The following is a 19,354-nucleotide window of genomic DNA, read 5'->3' as shown; positions in this document are numbered from 1 at the left end:
TGATTTAGAATGTTGACGAACATTCCATTCCAGAATGGTCAGACATTGCTATTAGAATGTTGGCGAACATTCCATTCTAGAATTGTCGAACATGTGATTTAGAATGTCGGCGAACATTCCATTCTAGAACTGTCAAACATGTGATTTAGAATGTTGACGAACATTCCATTCTACAATGGTCAGACATTGCTTTTAGAATGTCGGCGAACATTCCATTCTAGAATTGTCAAACATGTGATTTAGAATGTTGACGAACATTCCATTCCAGAATGGTCAGACATTGCTATTAGAATGTTGGCGAACATTCCATTCTAGATTAGTCAAAAATGTGATTTAGAATGTTGATGAACATTACATTGTAGAACTGTCAAACGTGTTTTAAAAGGTTGACGAACATTCCATTCTAGAATTGTGAGACAATGTGATTTAGAATGATCATGAACATTCCATTCTAGAATTGTCAAACATGTGATTTAGAATGTCGGCGAACATTCCATTCTAGAACTGTCAAACATGTGATTTAGAATGTTGACGAACATTCCATTCCAGAATCGTCAGTCTTTGCTTTTAGAATGTTGACGAACATTCCATTCCAGAATCGTCAAATATTGCTTTTAGAATGTTGGCGAACATTCCATTCTAGAATTTTCAAACATTCAAACAACGTTATGGAATTCTGACTAACATTCCATACTAGAATTGTCAAACATTTGATTTAGAATGTTGACGAAAATTCCATTCCAGAATGGTCAGACATTGCTTTTAGGATGTCGGCGAACATTCCATTCTAGAATTGTTGGACAATGTGATTTAGAATGTTGACGAACATTACATTGTAGAACTGTCAAACGTGTTTTAGAAGGTTGACGAACATTACATTCTAGATTAGTCAAACATGTGATTTAGAATGTTGACGAGCATTCCATTCTAGATTAGTCAAAAATGTGATTTAGAATGTTGATGAACATTACATTCAAGAATTGTCAAACGTGATTTAGAACGTTGGCGAACATTACATTCTAGATTAGTCAAACATGTGATTTAGAATGTTGACGAGCATTCCATTCAAGAATTGTCAAACGTGATTTAGAACGTTGGCGAACATTACATTCTAGAATTTTCAAACATTCAAACTAAGTTCTGGAATTCTGACGAACATTTCATTCTAGAATTGCCAAACGTGATTTAGAATGTCGGCGAACATTCCATTCTAGAACTGTCAAACATGTGATTTAGAATGTTGGCGAACATTCCATTCTACAATGGTCAGACATTGCTTTTAGAATGTCGGTGAACATTCCATTCTAGAATTGTCAAACATGTGATTTAGAATGTTAGCGAACATTACATTCCAGAATGGTCAGACATTGCTATTAGAATGTTGGAGAACATTCCATCCTAGATTTGTCAAATATGTGATTTAGAATGTTGACGAACATTCCATTCTATAATGGTCAGGCATTGCTTTTAGAATGTCGGCCACCATTCCATTCTAGAATTGTGAGACAATGTGATTTAGAATGTTGACGAACATTCCATTCCAGAATGGTCAGACATTGCTATTAGAATGTTGGCGAACATTCCATTCTAGAATTGTCAAACATGTGATTTAGAATGTTGGTGAACATTCCATTCTAGAATTATCAAACATGTGATTTAGAATGTTGACGAACATTCCATTCTACAATGGTCAGACATTGCTTTTAGAAGGTTGGCGAACATTCCATTCTAGAATTGTCAAACATGTGATTTAGAATGTTGACGAACATTCCATTCCAGAATGGTCAGACATTGCTATTAGAATGTTGGCGAACATTCCATTCTAGAATTGTCAAACATGTGATTTAGAATATTGACGAGCATTCCATTCTAGAATTGTCAAACATGTGATTTAGAATGTCGGCGAACATTCCATTCTAGAATTGTCAAACGTGATTTAGAATGTTGACGAGCATTCCATTCAAGAATTGTCAAACGTGATTTAGAATGTTGACGAGCATTCCATTCTAGAATTGTCAAACATGTGATTTAGAATGTTGACGAACATTCCATTCTAGAATTGTCAGACATTGCGTGTAGAATGTCGGCGAACATTAGTTTCTAGAATTGTCAAAAATGTAATTTAGAATTTTGGCAAACTTTACATTCTAGAACTGACAAAAATGTGATTTAGAATGTTAGCGAACATTACATTCCAGAATGGTCAGACATTGCTATCAGAATGTCGGAGAACATTCCATCCTAAAATTGTCAAACATGTGATTTAGAACGTTGACGAGCATTCCATTCAAGAATTGTCAAACATGTGATTTAGAATGTTGATGAACATTCCATTCTACAATCGTCAGACATTGCTTTTAGAATGTCGGCAAACATTCCATTCTAGAATTCTCAAACATGTGATTTAGAATGTTGACGAACATTCCATTCCAGAATGGTCAGACATTGCTATTAGAATGTTGGCGAACATTCCATTCTAGAATTGTCAAACATGTGATTTAGAATATCGACGAGCATTCCATTCAAGAATTGTCAAAAATGTGATTTAGAATGTTGACGAACATTACATTGTAGAACTGTCAAACGTGTTTTAGAAGGTTGACGAACATTCCTTTCTAGAATTGTCAGGCAATGTGATTGAGAATGATCATGAACATTCCATTCTAGAATTGTCAAACATGTGATTTAGAATGTTGACGAGCATTCCATTCAAGAATTGTCAAACGTGATTTAGAACGTTGGCGAACATTACATTCTAGAATTTTCAAACATTCAAACTAAGTTCTGGAATTCTGACGAACATTTCATTCTAGAATTGCCAAACGTGATTTAGAATGTCGGCGAACATTCCATTCTAGAACTGTCAAACATGTGATTTAGAATGTTGATGAACATTCCATTCTACAATGGTCAGACATTGCTTTTAGAATGTCGGTGAACATTCCATTCTAGAATTGTCAAACATGTGATTTAGAATGTTAGCGAACATTACATTCCAGAATGGTCAGACATTGCTATTAGAATGTTGGAGAACATTCCATCCTAGATTTGTCAAATATGTGATTTAGAATGTTGACGAACATTCCATCCTATAATGGTCAGGCATTGCTTTTAGATAGTCGGCGAACATTCCATTATAGAATTGTCAGACAATGTGATTTAGAATGATCACGAATATTCCATTCTAGACTTGTCAAAAATGTTATTTAGAATGTTAGCGAACATTCCATTCTAGAACTGTCAAACATGTGATTTAGAATGTTGACGAACATTCCATTCTACAATGGTCAGACATTGCTTTTAGAATGTCGGCCACCATTCCATTCTAGAATTGTGAGACAATGTGATTTAGAATGTTGACGAACATTCCATTCCAGAATGGTGAGACATTGCTATTAGAATGTTGGCGAACATTCCATTCTAGAATTGTCAAACATGTGATTTAGAATGTCGGCGAACATTCCATTCCAGAATGGTCAGACATTGCTATTAGAATGTTGGCGAACATTCCATTCTAGAATTGTCAAACATGTGATTTAGAATATTGACGAGCATTCCATTCAAGAATTGTCAAAAATGTGATTTAGAATGTTGACGAACATTACATTGTAGAACTGTCAAACGTGTTTTAGAAGGTTGACGAACATTCCTTTCTAGAATTGTCAGACAATGTGATTTAGAATGATCATGAACATTCCATTCTAGAATTGTCAAACATGTGATTTAGAATGTTGACGAGCATTCCATTCAAGAATTGTCAAACGTGATTTAGAATGTTGGCGAACATTACATTCTAGAATTATCAAACATTCAAACTAAGTTCTGGAATTCTGACGAACATTCCATTCTAGAACTGTCAAGCATTGCTATTAGGATGTTGACGAGCATTCCATTCTAGAATTGTCAAACATGTGATTTAGAATGTCGGCAAACATTCCATTCTAGAATTGTCAAACGTGATTTAGAATGTTGACGAACATTCCATTCCAGAATGGTCAGACATTGCTATTAGAATGTTGGCGAACATTCCATTCTAGAATTGTCGAACATGTGATTTAGAATGTCGGCGAACATTCCATTCTAGAACTGTCAAACATGTGATTTAGAATGTTGACGAACATTCCATTCTACAATGGTCAGACATTGCTTTTAGAAGGTTGGCGAACATTCCATTCTAGAATTGTCAAACATGTGATTTAGAATGTTGACGAACATTCCATTCCAGAATGGTCAGACATTGCTATTAGAATGTTGGCGAACATTCCATTCTAGAATTGTCAAACATGTGATTTAGAATATTGACGAGCATTCCATTCTAGAATTGTCAAACATGTGATTTAGAATGTCGGCGAACATTCCATTCTAGAATTGTCAAACGTGATTTAGAATGTTGACGAGCATTCCATTCAAGAATTGTCAAACGTGATTTAGAATGTTGACGAGCATTCCATTCTAGAATTGTCAAACATGTGATTTAGAATGTTGACGAACATTCCATTCTAGAATTGTCAGACATTGCGTGTAGAATGTCGGCGAACATTAGTTTCTAGAATTGTCAAAAATGTAATTTAGAATTTTGGCAAACTTTACATTCTAGAACTGACAAAAATGTGATTTAGAATGTTAGCGAACATTACATTCCAGAATGGTCAGACATTGCTATCAGAATGTCGGAGAACATTCCATCCTAAAATTGTCAAACATGTGATTTAGAACGTTGACGAGCATTCCATTCAAGAATTGTCAAACATGTGATTTAGAATGTTGATGAACATTCCATTCTACAATCGTCAGACATTGCTTTTAGAATGTCGGCAAACATTCCATTCTAGAATTCTCAAACATGTGATTTAGAATGTTGACGAACATTCCATTCCAGAATGGTCAGACATTGCTATTAGAATGTTGGCGAACATTCCATTCTAGAATTGTCAAACATGTGATTTAGAATATCGACGAGCATTCCATTCAAGAATTGTCAAAAATGTGATTTAGAATGTTGACGAACATTACATTGTAGAACTGTCAAACGTGTTTTAGAAGGTTGACGAACATTCCTTTCTAGAATTGTCAGGCAATGTGATTGAGAATGATCATGAACATTCCATTCTAGAATTGTCAAACATGTGATTTAGAATGTTGACGAGCATTCCATTCAAGAATTGTCAAACGTGATTTAGAACGTTGGCGAACATTACATTCTAGAATTTTCAAACATTCAAACTAAGTTCTGGAATTCTGACGAACATTTCATTCTAGAATTGCCAAACGTGATTTAGAATGTCGGCGAACATTCCATTCTAGAACTGTCAAACATGTGATTTAGAATGTTGATGAACATTCCATTCTACAATGGTCAGACATTGCTTTTAGAATGTCGGTGAACATTCCATTCTAGAATTGTCAAACATGTGATTTAGAATGTTAGCGAACATTACATTCCAGAATGGTCAGACATTGCTATTAGAATGTTGGAGAACATTCCATCCTAGATTTGTCAAATATGTGATTTAGAATGTTGACGAACATTCCATCCTATAATGGTCAGGCATTGCTTTTAGATAGTCGGCGAACATTCCATTATAGAATTGTCAGACAATGTGATTTAGAATGATCACGAATATTCCATTCTAGACTTGTCAAAAATGTTATTTAGAATGTTAGCGAACATTCCATTCTAGAACTGTCAAACATGTGATTTAGAATGTTGACGAACATTCCATTCTACAATGGTCAGACATTGCTTTTAGAATGTCGGCCACCATTCCATTCTAGAATTGTGAGACAATGTGATTTAGAATGTTGACGAACATTCCATTCCAGAATGGTGAGACATTGCTATTAGAATGTTGGCGAACATTCCATTCTAGAATTGTCAAACATGTGATTTAGAATGTCGGCGAACATTCCATTCCAGAATGGTCAGACATTGCTATTAGAATGTTGGCGAACATTCCATTCTAGAATTGTCAAACATGTGATTTAGAATATTGACGAGCATTCCATTCAAGAATTGTCAAAAATGTGATTTAGAATGTTGACGAACATTACATTGTAGAACTGTCAAACGTGTTTTAGAAGGTTGACGAACATTCCTTTCTAGAATTGTCAGACAATGTGATTTAGAATGATCATGAACATTCCATTCTAGAATTGTCAAACATGTGATTTAGAATGTTGACGAGCATTCCATTCAAGAATTGTCAAACGTGATTTAGAATGTTGGCGAACATTACATTCTAGAATTATCAAACATTCAAACTAAGTTCTGGAATTCTGACGAACATTCCATTCTAGAACTGTCAAGCATTGCTATTAGGATGTTGACGAGCATTCCATTCTAGAATTGTCAAACATGTGATTTAGAATGTCGGCAAACATTCCATTCTAGAATTGTCAAACGTGATTTAGAATGTTGACGAACATTCCATTCCAGAATGGTCAGACATTGCTATTAGAATGTTGGCGAACATTCCATTCTAGAATTGTCGAACATGTGATTTAGAATGTCGGCGAACATTCCATTCTAGAACTGTCAAACATGTGATTTAGAATGTTGACGAACATTCCATTCTACAATGGTCAGACATTGCTTTTAGAAGGTTGGCGAACATTCCATTCTAGAATTGTCAAACATGTGATTTAGAATGTTGACGAACATTCCATTCCAGAATGGTCAGACATTGCTATTAGAATGTTGGCGAACATTCCATTCTAGAATTGTCAAACATGTGATTTAGAATATTGACGAGCATTCCATTCTAGAATTGTCAAACATGTGATTTAGAATGTCGGCGAACATTCCATTCTAGAATTGTCAAACGTGATTTAGAATGTTGACGAGCATTCCATTCAAGAATTGTCAAACGTGATTTAGAATGTTGACGAGCATTCCATTCTAGAATTGTCAAACATGTGATTTAGAATGTTGACGAACATTCCATTCTAGAATTGTCAGACATTGCGTGTAGAATGTCGGCGAACATTAGTTTCTAGAATTGTCAAAAATGTAATTTAGAATTTTGGCAAACTTTACATTCTAGAACTGACAAAAATGTGATTTAGAATGTTAGCGAACATTACATTCCAGAATGGTCAGACATTGCTATCAGAATGTCGGAGAACATTCCATCCTAAAATTGTCAAACATGTGATTTAGAACGTTGACGAGCATTCCATTCAAGAATTGTCAAACATGTGATTTAGAATGTTGATGAACATTCCATTCTACAATCGTCAGACATTGCTTTTAGAATGTCGGCAAACATTCCATTCTAGAATTCTCAAACATGTGATTTAGAATGTTGACGAACATTCCATTCCAGAATGGTCAGACATTGCTATTAGAATGTTGGCGAACATTCCATTCTAGAATTGTCAAACATGTGATTTAGAATATCGACGAGCATTCCATTCAAGAATTGTCAAAAATGTGATTTAGAATGTTGACGAACATTACATTGTAGAACTGTCAAACGTGTTTTAGAAGGTTGACGAACATTCCTTTCTAGAATTGTCAGGCAATGTGATTGAGAATGATCATGAACATTCCATTCTAGAATTGTCAAACATGTGATTTAGAATGTTGACGAGCATTCCATTCAAGAATTGTCAAACGTGATTTAGAACGTTGGCGAACATTACATTCTAGAATTTTCAAACATTCAAACTAAGTTCTGGAATTCTGACGAACATTTCATTCTAGAATTGCCAAACGTGATTTAGAATGTCGGCGAACATTCCATTCTAGAACTGTCAAACATGTGATTTAGAATGTTGATGAACATTCCATTCTACAATGGTCAGACATTGCTTTTAGAATGTCGGTGAACATTCCATTCTAGAATTGTCAAACATGTGATTTAGAATGTTAGCGAACATTACATTCCAGAATGGTCAGACATTGCTATTAGAATGTTGGAGAACATTCCATCCTAGATTTGTCAAATATGTGATTTAGAATGTTGACGAACATTCCATCCTATAATGGTCAGGCATTGCTTTTAGATAGTCGGCGAACATTCCATTATAGAATTGTCAGACAATGTGATTTAGAATGATCACGAATATTCCATTCTAGACTTGTCAAAAATGTTATTTAGAATGTTAGCGAACATTTCATTCTAGAACTGTCAAACATGTGATTTAGAATGTTGACGAACATTCCATTCTACAATGGTCAGACATTGCTTTTAGAATGTCGGCCACCATTCCATTCTAGAATTGTGAGACAATGTGATTTAGAATGTTGACGAACATTCCATTCCAGAATGGTGAGACATTGCTATTAGAATGTTGGCGAACATTCCATTCTAGAATTGTCAAACATGTGATTTAGAATGTCGGCGAACATTCCATTCCAGAATGGTCAGACATTGCTATTAGAATGTTGGCGAACATTCCATTCTAGAATTGTCAAACATGTGATTTAGAATATTGACGAGCATTCCATTCAAGAATTGTCAAAAATGTGATTTAGAATGTTGACGAACATTACATTGTAGAACTGTCAAACGTGTTTTAGAAGGTTGACGAACATTCCTTTCTAGAATTGTCAGACAATGTGATTTAGAATGATCATGAACATTCCATTCTAGAATTGTCAAACATGTGATTTAGAATGTTGACGAGCATTCCATTCAAGAATTGTCAAACGTGATTTAGAATGTTGGCGAACATTACATTCTAGAATTATCAAACATTCAAACTAAGTTCTGGAATTCTGACGAACATTCCATTCTAGAACTGTCAAGCATTGCTATTAGGATGTTGACGAGCATTCCATTCTAGAATTGTCAAACATGTGATTTAGAATGTCGGCAAACATTCCATTCTAGAATTGTCAAACGTGATTTAGAATGTTGACGAACATTCCATTCCAGAATGGTCAGACATTGCTATTAGAATGTTGGCGAACATTCCATTCTAGAATTGTCGAACATGTGATTTAGAATGTCGGCGAACATTCCATTCTAGAACTGTCAAACATGTGATTTAGAATGTTGACGAACATTCCATTCTACAATGGTCAGACATTGCTTTTAGAATGTCGGCGAACATTCCATTCTAGAATTGTCAAACATGTGATTTAGAATGTTGACGAACATTCCATTCCAGAATGGTCAGACATTGCTATTAGAATGTTGGCGAACATTCCTTTCTAGATTAGTCAAAAATGTGATTTAGAATGTTGATGAACATTCCATTCTAGAATTGTCAAACATGTGATTTAGGATGTTGACGAGCATTCCATTCAAGAATTGTCAAACGTGATTTAGAATGTTGGCGAACATTACATTCTAGAATTTTCAAACATTCAAACTAAGTTCTGGAATTCTGACGAACATTCCATTCTAGAACTGTCAAGCATTGCTATTAGGATGTTGACGAACATTCCATTCTAGAATTGCCAAACATGTGATTTAGAATGTTGACGAACATTCCATTCCAGAATGGTCAGACATTGCTATTAGAATGTTGACGAGCATTCCATTCTAGAATTGTCAAACATGTGATTTAGAATGTCGGCAAACATTCCATTCTAGAATTGTCAAACATGTGATTTAGAATGTTGACGAACATTCCATTCCAGAATGGTCAGACATTGCTATTAGAATGTTGGCGAACATTCCATTCTAGAATTGTCGAACATGTGATTTAGAATGTCGGCGAACATTCCATTCTAGAACTGTCAAACATGTGATTTAGAATGTTGACGAACATTCCATTCTACAATGGTCAGACATTGCTTTTAGAATGTCGGCGAACATTCCATTCTAGAATTGTCAAACATGTGATTTAGAATGTTGACGAACATTCCATTCCAGAATGGTCAGACATTGCTATTAGAATGTTGGCGAACATTCCATTCTAGATTAGTCAAAAATGTGATTTAGAATGTTGATGAACATTACATTGTAGAACTGTCAAACGTGTTTTAAAAGGTTGACGAACATTCCATTCTAGAATTGTGAGACAATGTGATTTAGAATGATCATGAACATTCCATTCTAGAATTGTCAAACATGTGATTTAGAATGTCGGCGAACATTCCATTCTAGAACTGTCAAACATGTGATTTAGAATGTTGACGAACATTCCATTCCAGAATCGTCAGTCTTTGCTTTTAGAATGTTGACGAACATTCCATTCCAGAATCGTCAAATATTGCTTTTAGAATGTTGGCGAACATTCCATTCTAGAATTTTCAAACATTCAAACAACGTTATGGAATTCTGACTAACATTCCATACTAGAATTGTCAAACATTTGATTTAGAATGTTGACGAAAATTCCATTCCAGAATGGTCAGACATTGCTTTTAGGATGTCGGCGAACATTCCATTCTAGAATTGTTGGACAATGTGATTTAGAATGTTGACGAACATTACATTGTAGAACTGTCAAACGTGTTTTAGAAGGTTGACGAACATTCCTTTCTAGAATTGTCAGACAATGTGATTTAGAATGATCATGAACATTCCATTCTAGAATTGTCAAACATGTGATTTAAAATGTTGACGAGCATTCCATTCAAGAATTGTCAAACGTGATTTAGAATGTTGGCGAACATTACATTCTAGAATTTTCAAACATTCAAACTAAGTTCTGGAATTCTGACGAACATTCCATTCTAGAACTGTCAAGCATTGCTATTAGGATGTTGACGAACATTCCATTCTAGAATTGCCAAACATGTGATTTAGAATGTTGACGAACATTCCATTCCAGAATGGTCAGACATTGCTATTAGAATGTTGACAAGCATTCCATTCTAGAATTGTCAAACATGTGATTTAGAATGTCGGCAAACATTCCATTCTAGAATTGTCAAACATGTGATTTAGAATGTTGACGAACATTCCATTCCAGAATGGTCAGACATTGCTATTAGAATGTTGGCGAACATTCCATTCTAGATTAGTCAAAAATGTGATTTAGAATGTTGATGAACATTACATTCAAGAATTGTCAAACGTGATTTAGAACGTTGGCGAACATTACATTCTAGATTAGTCAAACATGTGATTTAGAATGTTGACGAGCATTCCATTCAAGAATTGTCAAACGTGATTTAGAACGTTGGCGAACATTACATTCTAGAATTTTCAAACATTCAAACTAAGTTCTGGAATTCTGACGAACATTTCATTCTAGAATTGCCAAACGTGATTTAGAATGTCGGCGAACATTCCATTCTAGAACTGTCAAACATGTGATTTAGAATGTTGATGAACATTCCATTCTACAATGGTCAGACATTGCTTTTAGAATGTTGGCGAACATTCCATTCTAGAATTGTCAAACATGTGATTTAGAATATTGACGAGCATTCCATTCAAGAATTGTCAAAAATGTGATTTAGAATGTTGACGAACATTACATTGTAGAACTGTCAAACGTGTTTTAGAAGGTTGACGAACATTCCTTTCTAGAATTGTCAGACAATGTGATTTAGAATGATCATGAACATTCCATTCTAGAATTGTCAAACATGTGATTTAGAATGTTGACGAGCATTCCATTCAAGAATTGTCAAACGTGATTTAGAATGTTGGCGAACATTACATTCTAGAATTATCAAACATTCAAACTAAGTTCTGGAATTCTGACGAACATTCCATTCTAGAACTGTCAAGCATTGCTATTAGGATGTTGACGAGCATTCCATTCTAGAATTGTCAAACATGTGATTTAGAATGTCGGCAAACATTCCATTCTAGAATTGTCAAACATGTGATTTAGAATGTTGACGAACATTCCATTCCAGAATGGTCAGACATTGCTATTAGAATGTTGGCGAACATTCCATTCTAGAATTGTCGAACATGTGATTTAGAATGTCGGCGAACATTCCATTCTAGAACTGTCAAACATGTGATTTAGAATGTTGACGAACATTCCATTCTACAATGGTCAGACATTGCTTTTAGAATGTCGGCGAACATTCCATTCTAGAATTGTCAAACATGTGATTTAGAATGTTGACGAACATTCCATTCCAGAATGGTCAGACATTGCTATTAGAATGTTGGCGAACATTCCATTCTAGATTAGTCAAAAATGTGATTTAGAATGTTGACGAACATTCCATTCTACAATGGTCAGACATTGCTTTTAGAATGTCGGCGAACATTCCATTCTAGAATTGTCAAACATGTGATTTAGAATGTTGACGAACATTCCATTCCAGAATGGTCAGACATTGCTATTAGAATGTTGGCGAACATTCCTTTCTAGATTAGTCAAAAATGTGATTTAGAATGTTGATGAACATTCCATTCTAGAATTGTCAAACATGTGATTTAGGATGTTGACGAGCATTCCATTCAAGAATTGTCAAACGTGATTTAGAATGTTGGCGAACATTACATTCTAGAATTTTCAAACATTCAAACTAAGTTCTGGAATTCTGACGAACATTCCATTCTAGAACTGTCAAGCATTGCTATTAGGATGTTGACGAACATTCCATTCTAGAATTGCCAAACATGTGATTTAGAATGTTGACGAACATTCCATTCCAGAATGGTCAGACATTGCTATTAGAATGTTGACGAGCATTCCATTCTAGAATTGTCAAACATGTGATTTAGAATGTCGGCAAACATTCCATTCTAGAATTGTCAAACATGTGATTTAGAATGTTGACGAACATTCCATTCCAGAATGGTCAGACATTGCTATTAGAATGTTGGCGAACATTCCATTCTAGAATTGTCGAACATGTGATTTAGAATGTCGGCGAACATTCCATTCTAGAACTGTCAAACATGTGATTTAGAATGTTGACGAACATTCCATTCTACAATGGTCAGACATTGCTTTTAGAATGTCGGCGAACATTCCATTCTAGAATTGTCAAACATGTGATTTAGAATGTTGACGAACATTCCATTCCAGAATGGTCAGACATTGCTATTAGAATGTTGGCGAACATTCCATTCTAGATTAGTCAAAAATGTGATTTAGAATGTTGATGAACATTACATTGTAGAACTGTCAAACGTGTTTTAAAAGGTTGACGAACATTCCATTCTAGAATTGTGAGACAATGTGATTTAGAATGATCATGAACATTCCATTCTAGAATTGTCAAACATGTGATTTAGAATGTCGGCGAACATTCCATTCTAGAACTGTCAAACATGTGATTTAGAATGTTGACGAACATTCCATTCCAGAATCGTCAGTCTTTGCTTTTAGAATGTTGACGAACATTCCATTCCAGAATCGTCAAATATTGCTTTTAGGATGTCGGCGAACATTCCATTCTAGAATTGTTGGACAATGTGATTTAGAATGTTGACGAACATTACATTGTAGAACTGTCAAACGTGTTTTAGAAGGTTGACGAACATTCCTTTCTAGAATTGTCAGACAATGTGATTTAGAATGATCATGAACATTCCATTCTAGAATTGTCAAACATGTGATTTAGAATGTTGACGAGCATTCCATTCAAGAATTGTCAAACGTGATTTAGAATGTTGGCGAACATTACATTCTAGAATTTTCAAACATTCAAACTAAGTTCTGGAATTCTGACGAACATTCCATTCTAGAACTGTCAAGCATTGCTATTAGGATGTTGACGAACATTCCATTCTAGAATTGCCAAACATGTGATTTAGAATGTTGACGAACATTCCATTCCAGAATGGTCAGACATTGCTATTAGAATGTTGACAAGCATTCCATTCTAGAATTGTCAAACATGTGATTTAGAATGTCGGCAAACATTCCATTCTAGAATTGTCAAACATGTGATTTAGAATGTTGACGAACATTCCATTCCAGAATGGTCAGACATTGCTATTAGAATGTTGGCGAACATTCCATTCTAGATTAGTCAAAAATGTGATTTAGAATGTTGATGAACATTACATTCAAGAATTGTCAAACGTGATTTAGAACGTTGGCGAACATTACATTCTAGATTAGTCAAACATGTGATTTAGAATGTTGACGAGCATTCCATTCAAGAATTGTCAAACGTGATTTAGAACGTTGGCGAACATTACATTCTAGAATTTTCAAACATTCAAACTAAGTTCTGGAATTCTGACGAACATTTCATTCTAGAATTGCCAAACGTGATTTAGAATGTCGGCGAACATTCCATTCTAGAACTGTCAAACATGTGATTTAGAATGTTGATGAACATTCCATTCTACAATGGTCAGACATTGCTTTTAGAATGTTGGCGAACATTCCATTCTAGAATTGTCAAACATGTGATTTAGAATATTGACGAGCATTCCATTCAAGAATTGTCAAAAATGTGATTTAGAATGTTGACGAACATTACATTGTAGAACTGTCAAACGTGTTTTAGAAGGTTGACGAACATTCCTTTCTAGAATTGTCAGACAATGTGATTTAGAATGATCATGAACATTCCATTCTAGAATTGTCAAACATGTGATTTAGAATGTTGACGAGCATTCCATTCAAGAATTGTCAAACGTGATTTAGAATGTTGGCGAACATTACATTCTAGAATTATCAAACATTCAAACTAAGTTCTGGAATTCTGACGAACATTCCATTCTAGAACTGTCAAGCATTGCTATTAGGATGTTGACGAGCATTCCATTCTAGAATTGTCAAACATGTGATTTAGAATGTCGGCAAACATTCCATTCTAGAATTGTCAAACATGTGATTTAGAATGTTGACGAACATTCCATTCCAGAATGGTCAGACATTGCTATTAGAATGTTGGCGAACATTCCATTCTAGAATTGTCGAACATGTGATTTAGAATGTCGGCGAACATTCCATTCTAGAACTGTCAAACATGTGATTTAGAATGTTGACGAACATTCCATTCTACAATGGTCAGACATTGCTTTTAGAATGTCGGCGAACATTCCATTCTAGAATTGTCAAACATGTGATTTAGAATGTTGACGAACATTCCATTCCAGAATGGTCAGACATTGCTATTAGAATGTTGGCGAACATTCCATTCTAGATTAGTCAAAAATGTGATTTAGAATGTTGATGAACATTCCATTCTAGAATTGTCAAACATGTGATTTAGGATGTTGACGAGCATTCCATTCAAGAATTGTCAAACGTGATTTAGAATGTTGGCGAACATTACATTCTAGAATTTTCAAACATTCAAACTAAGTTCTGGAATTCTGACGAACATTCCATTCTAGAACTGTCAAGCATTGCTATTAGGATGTTGACGAACATTCCATTCTAGAATTGCCAAACATGTGATTTAGAATGTTGACGAACATTCCATTCCAGAATGGTCAGACATTGCTTTTAGAATGTCGGTGAACATTCCATTCTAGAATTGTCAAACATGTGATTTAGAATGTTGACGAACATTCCATTCCAGAATGGTCAGACATTGCTATTAGAATGTTGGCGAACATTCCATTCTAGAATTGTCAAACATGTGATTTAGAATATTGACGAGCATTCCATTCAAGAATTGTCAAAAATGTGATTTAGAATGTTGACGAACATTACATTGTAGAACTGTCAAACGTGTTTTAGAAGGTTGACGAACATTCCTTTCTAGAATTGTCAGACAATGTGATTTAGAATGATCATGAACATTCCATTCTAGAATTGTCAAACATGTGATTTAGAATGTTGACGAGCATTCCATTCAAGAATTGTCAAACGTGATTTAGAATGTTGGCGAACATTACATTCTAGAATTTTCAAACATTCAAACTAAGTTCTGGAATTCTGACGAACATTCCATTCTAGAACTGTCAAGCATTGCTATTAGGATGTTGACGAACATTCCATTCTAGAATTGCCAAACATGTGATTTAGAATGTTGACGAACATTCCATTCCAGAATGGTCAGACATTGCTATTAGAATGTTGACGAGCATTCCATTCTAGAATTGTCAAACATGTGATTTAGAATGTCGGCAAACATTCCATTCTAGAATTGTCAAACATGTGATTTAGAATGTTGACGAACATTCCATTCCAGAATGGTCAGACATTGCTATTAGAATGTTGGCGAACATTCCATTCTAGAATTGTCGAACATGTGATTTAGAATGTCGGCGAACATTCCATTCTAGAACTGTCAAACATGTGATTTAGAATGTTGACGAACATTCCATTCTACAATGGTCAGACATTGCTTTTAGAATGTCGGCGAACATTCCATTCTAGAATTGTCAAACATGTGATTTAGAATGTTGACGAACATTCCATTCCAGAATGGTCAGACATTGCTATTAGAATGTTGGCGAACATTCCATTCTAGATTAGTCAAAAATGTGATTTAGAATGTTGATGAACATTACATTGTAGAACTGTCAAACGTGTTTTAAAAGGTTGACGAACATTCCATTCTAGAATTGTGAGACAATGTGATTTAGAATGATCATGAACATTCCATTCTAGAATTGTCAAACATGTGATTTAGAATGTCGGCGAACATTCCATTCTAGAACTGTCAAACATGTGATTTAGAATGTTGACGAACATTCCATTCCAGAATCGTCAGTCTTTGCTTTTAGAATGTTGACGAACATTCCATTCCAGAATCGTCAAATATTGCTTTTAGGATGTCGGCGAACATTCCATTCTAGAATTGTTGGACAATGTGATTTAGAATGTTGACGAACATTACATTGTAGAACTGTCAAACGTGTTTTAGAAGGTTGACGAACATTCCTTTCTAGAATTGTCAGACAATGTGATTTAGAATGATCATGAACATTCCATTCTAGAATTGTCAAACATGTGATTTAGAATGTTGACGAGCATTCCATTCAAGAATTGTCAAACGTGATTTAGAATGTTGGCGAACATTACATTCTAGAATTTTCAAACATTCAAACTAAGTTCTGGAATTCTGACGAACATTCCATTCTAGAACTGTCAAGCATTGCTATTAGGATGTTGACGAACATTCCATTCTAGAATTGCCAAACATGTGATTTAGAATGTTGACGAACATTCCATTCCAGAATGGTCAGACATTGCTATTAGAATGTTGACAAGCATTCCATTCTAGAATTGTCAAACATGTGATTTAGAATGTCGGCAAACATTCCATTCTAGAATTGTCAAACATGTGATTTAGAATGTTGACGAACATTCCATTCCAGAATGGTCAGACATTGCTATTAGAATGTTGGCGAACATTCCATTCTAGATTAGTCAAAAATGTGATTTAGAATGTTGATGAACATTACATTCAAGAATTGTCAAACGTGATTTAGAACGTTGGCGAACATTACATTCTAGATTAGTCAAACATGTGATTTAGAATGTTGACGAGCATTCCATTCAAGAATTGTCAAACGTGATTTAGAACGTTGGCGAACATTACATTCTAGAATTTTCAAACATTCAAACTAAGTTCTGGAATTCTGACGAACATTTCATTCTAGAATTGCCAAACGTGATTTAGAATGTCGGCGAACATTCCATTCTAGAACTGTCAAACATGTGATTTAGAATGTTGATGAACATTCCATTCTACAATGGTCAGACATTGCTTTTAGAATGTTGGCGAACATTCCATTCTAGAATTGTCAAACATGTGATTTAGAATATTGACGAGCATTCCATTCAAGAATTGTCAAAAATGTGATTTAGAATGTTGACGAACATTACATTGTAGAACTGTCAAACGTGTTTTAGAAGGTTGACGAACATTCCTTTCTAGAATTGTCAGACAATGTGATTTAGAATGATCATGAACATTCCATTCTAGAATTGTCAAACATGTGATTTAGAATGTTGACGAGCATTCCATTCAAGAATTGTCAAACGTGATTTAGAATGTTGGCGAACATTACATTCTAGAATTATCAAACATTCAAACTAAGTTCTGGAATTCTGACGAACATTCCATTCTAGAACTGTCAAGCATTGCTATTAGGATGTTGACGAGCATTCCATTCTAGAATTGTCAAACATGTGATTTAGAATGTCGGCAAACATTCCATTCTAGAATTGTCAAACATGTGATTTAGAATGTTGACGAACATTCCATTCCAGAATGGTCAGACATTGCTATTAGAATGTTGGCGAACATTCCATTCTAGAATTGTCGAACATGTGATTTAGAATGTCGGCGAACATTCCATTCTAGAACTGTCAAACATGTGATTTAGAATGTTGACGAACATTCCATTCTACAATGGTCAGACATTGCTTTTAGAATGTCGGCGAACATTCCATTCTAGAATTGTCAAACATGTGATTTAGAATGTTGACGAACATTCCATTCCAGAATGGTCAGACATTGCTATTAGAATGTTGGCGAACATTCCATTCTAGATTAGTCAAAAATGTGATTTAGAATGTTGATGAACATTCCATTCTAGAATTGTCAAACATGTGATTTAGGATGTTGACGAGCATTCCATTCAAGAATTGTCAAACGTGATTTAGAATGTTGGCGAACATTACATTCTAGAATTTTCAAACATTCAAACTAAGTTCTGGAATTCTGACGAACATTCCATTCTAGAACTGTCAAGCATTGCTATTAGGATGTTGACGAACATTCCATTCTAGAATTGCCAAACATGTGATTTAGAATGTTGACGAACATTCCATTCCAGAATGGTCAGACATTGCTTTTAGAATGTCGGTGAACATTCCATTCTAGAATTGTCAAACATGTGATTTAGAATGTTGACGAACATTCCATTCCAGAATGGTCAGACATTGCTATTAGAATGTTGGCGAACATTCCATTCTAGAATTGTCAAACATGTGATTTAGAATATTGACGAGCATTCCATTCAAGAATTGTCAAAAATGTGATTTAGAATGTTGACGAACATTACATTGTAGAACTGTCAAACGTGTTTTAGAAGGTTGACGAACATTCCTTTCTAGAATTGTCAGACAATGTGATTTAGAATGATCATGAACATTCCATTCTAGAATTGTCAAACATGTGATTTAGAATGTTGACGAGCATTCCATTCAAGAATTGTCAAACGTGATTTAGAATGTTGGCGAACATTACATTCTAGAATTTTCAAACATTCAAACTAAGTTCTGGAATTCTGACGAACATTCCATTCTAGAACTGTCAAGCATTGCTATTAGGATGTTGACGAACATTCCATTCTAGAATTGCCAAACATGTGATTTAGAATGTTGACGAACATTCCATTCCAGAATGGTCAGACATTGCTATTAGAATGTTGACGAGCATTCCATTCTAGAATTGTCAAACATGTGATTTAGAATGTCGGCAAACATTCCATTCTAGAATTGTCAAACATGTGATTTAGAATGTTGACGAACATTCCATTCCAGAATGGTCAGACATTGCTATTAGAATGTTGGCGAACATTCCATTCTAGAATTGTCGAACATGTGATTTAGA

This window comes from Chaetodon auriga, chromosome 20 (genome assembly GCF_051107435.1).
Source record: "Chaetodon auriga isolate fChaAug3 chromosome 20, fChaAug3.hap1, whole genome shotgun sequence".
Classification (NCBI taxonomy): domain Eukaryota; kingdom Metazoa; phylum Chordata; class Actinopteri; order Chaetodontiformes; family Chaetodontidae; genus Chaetodon; species Chaetodon auriga.
Note: the sequence above shows the minus strand (reverse complement) of the source record.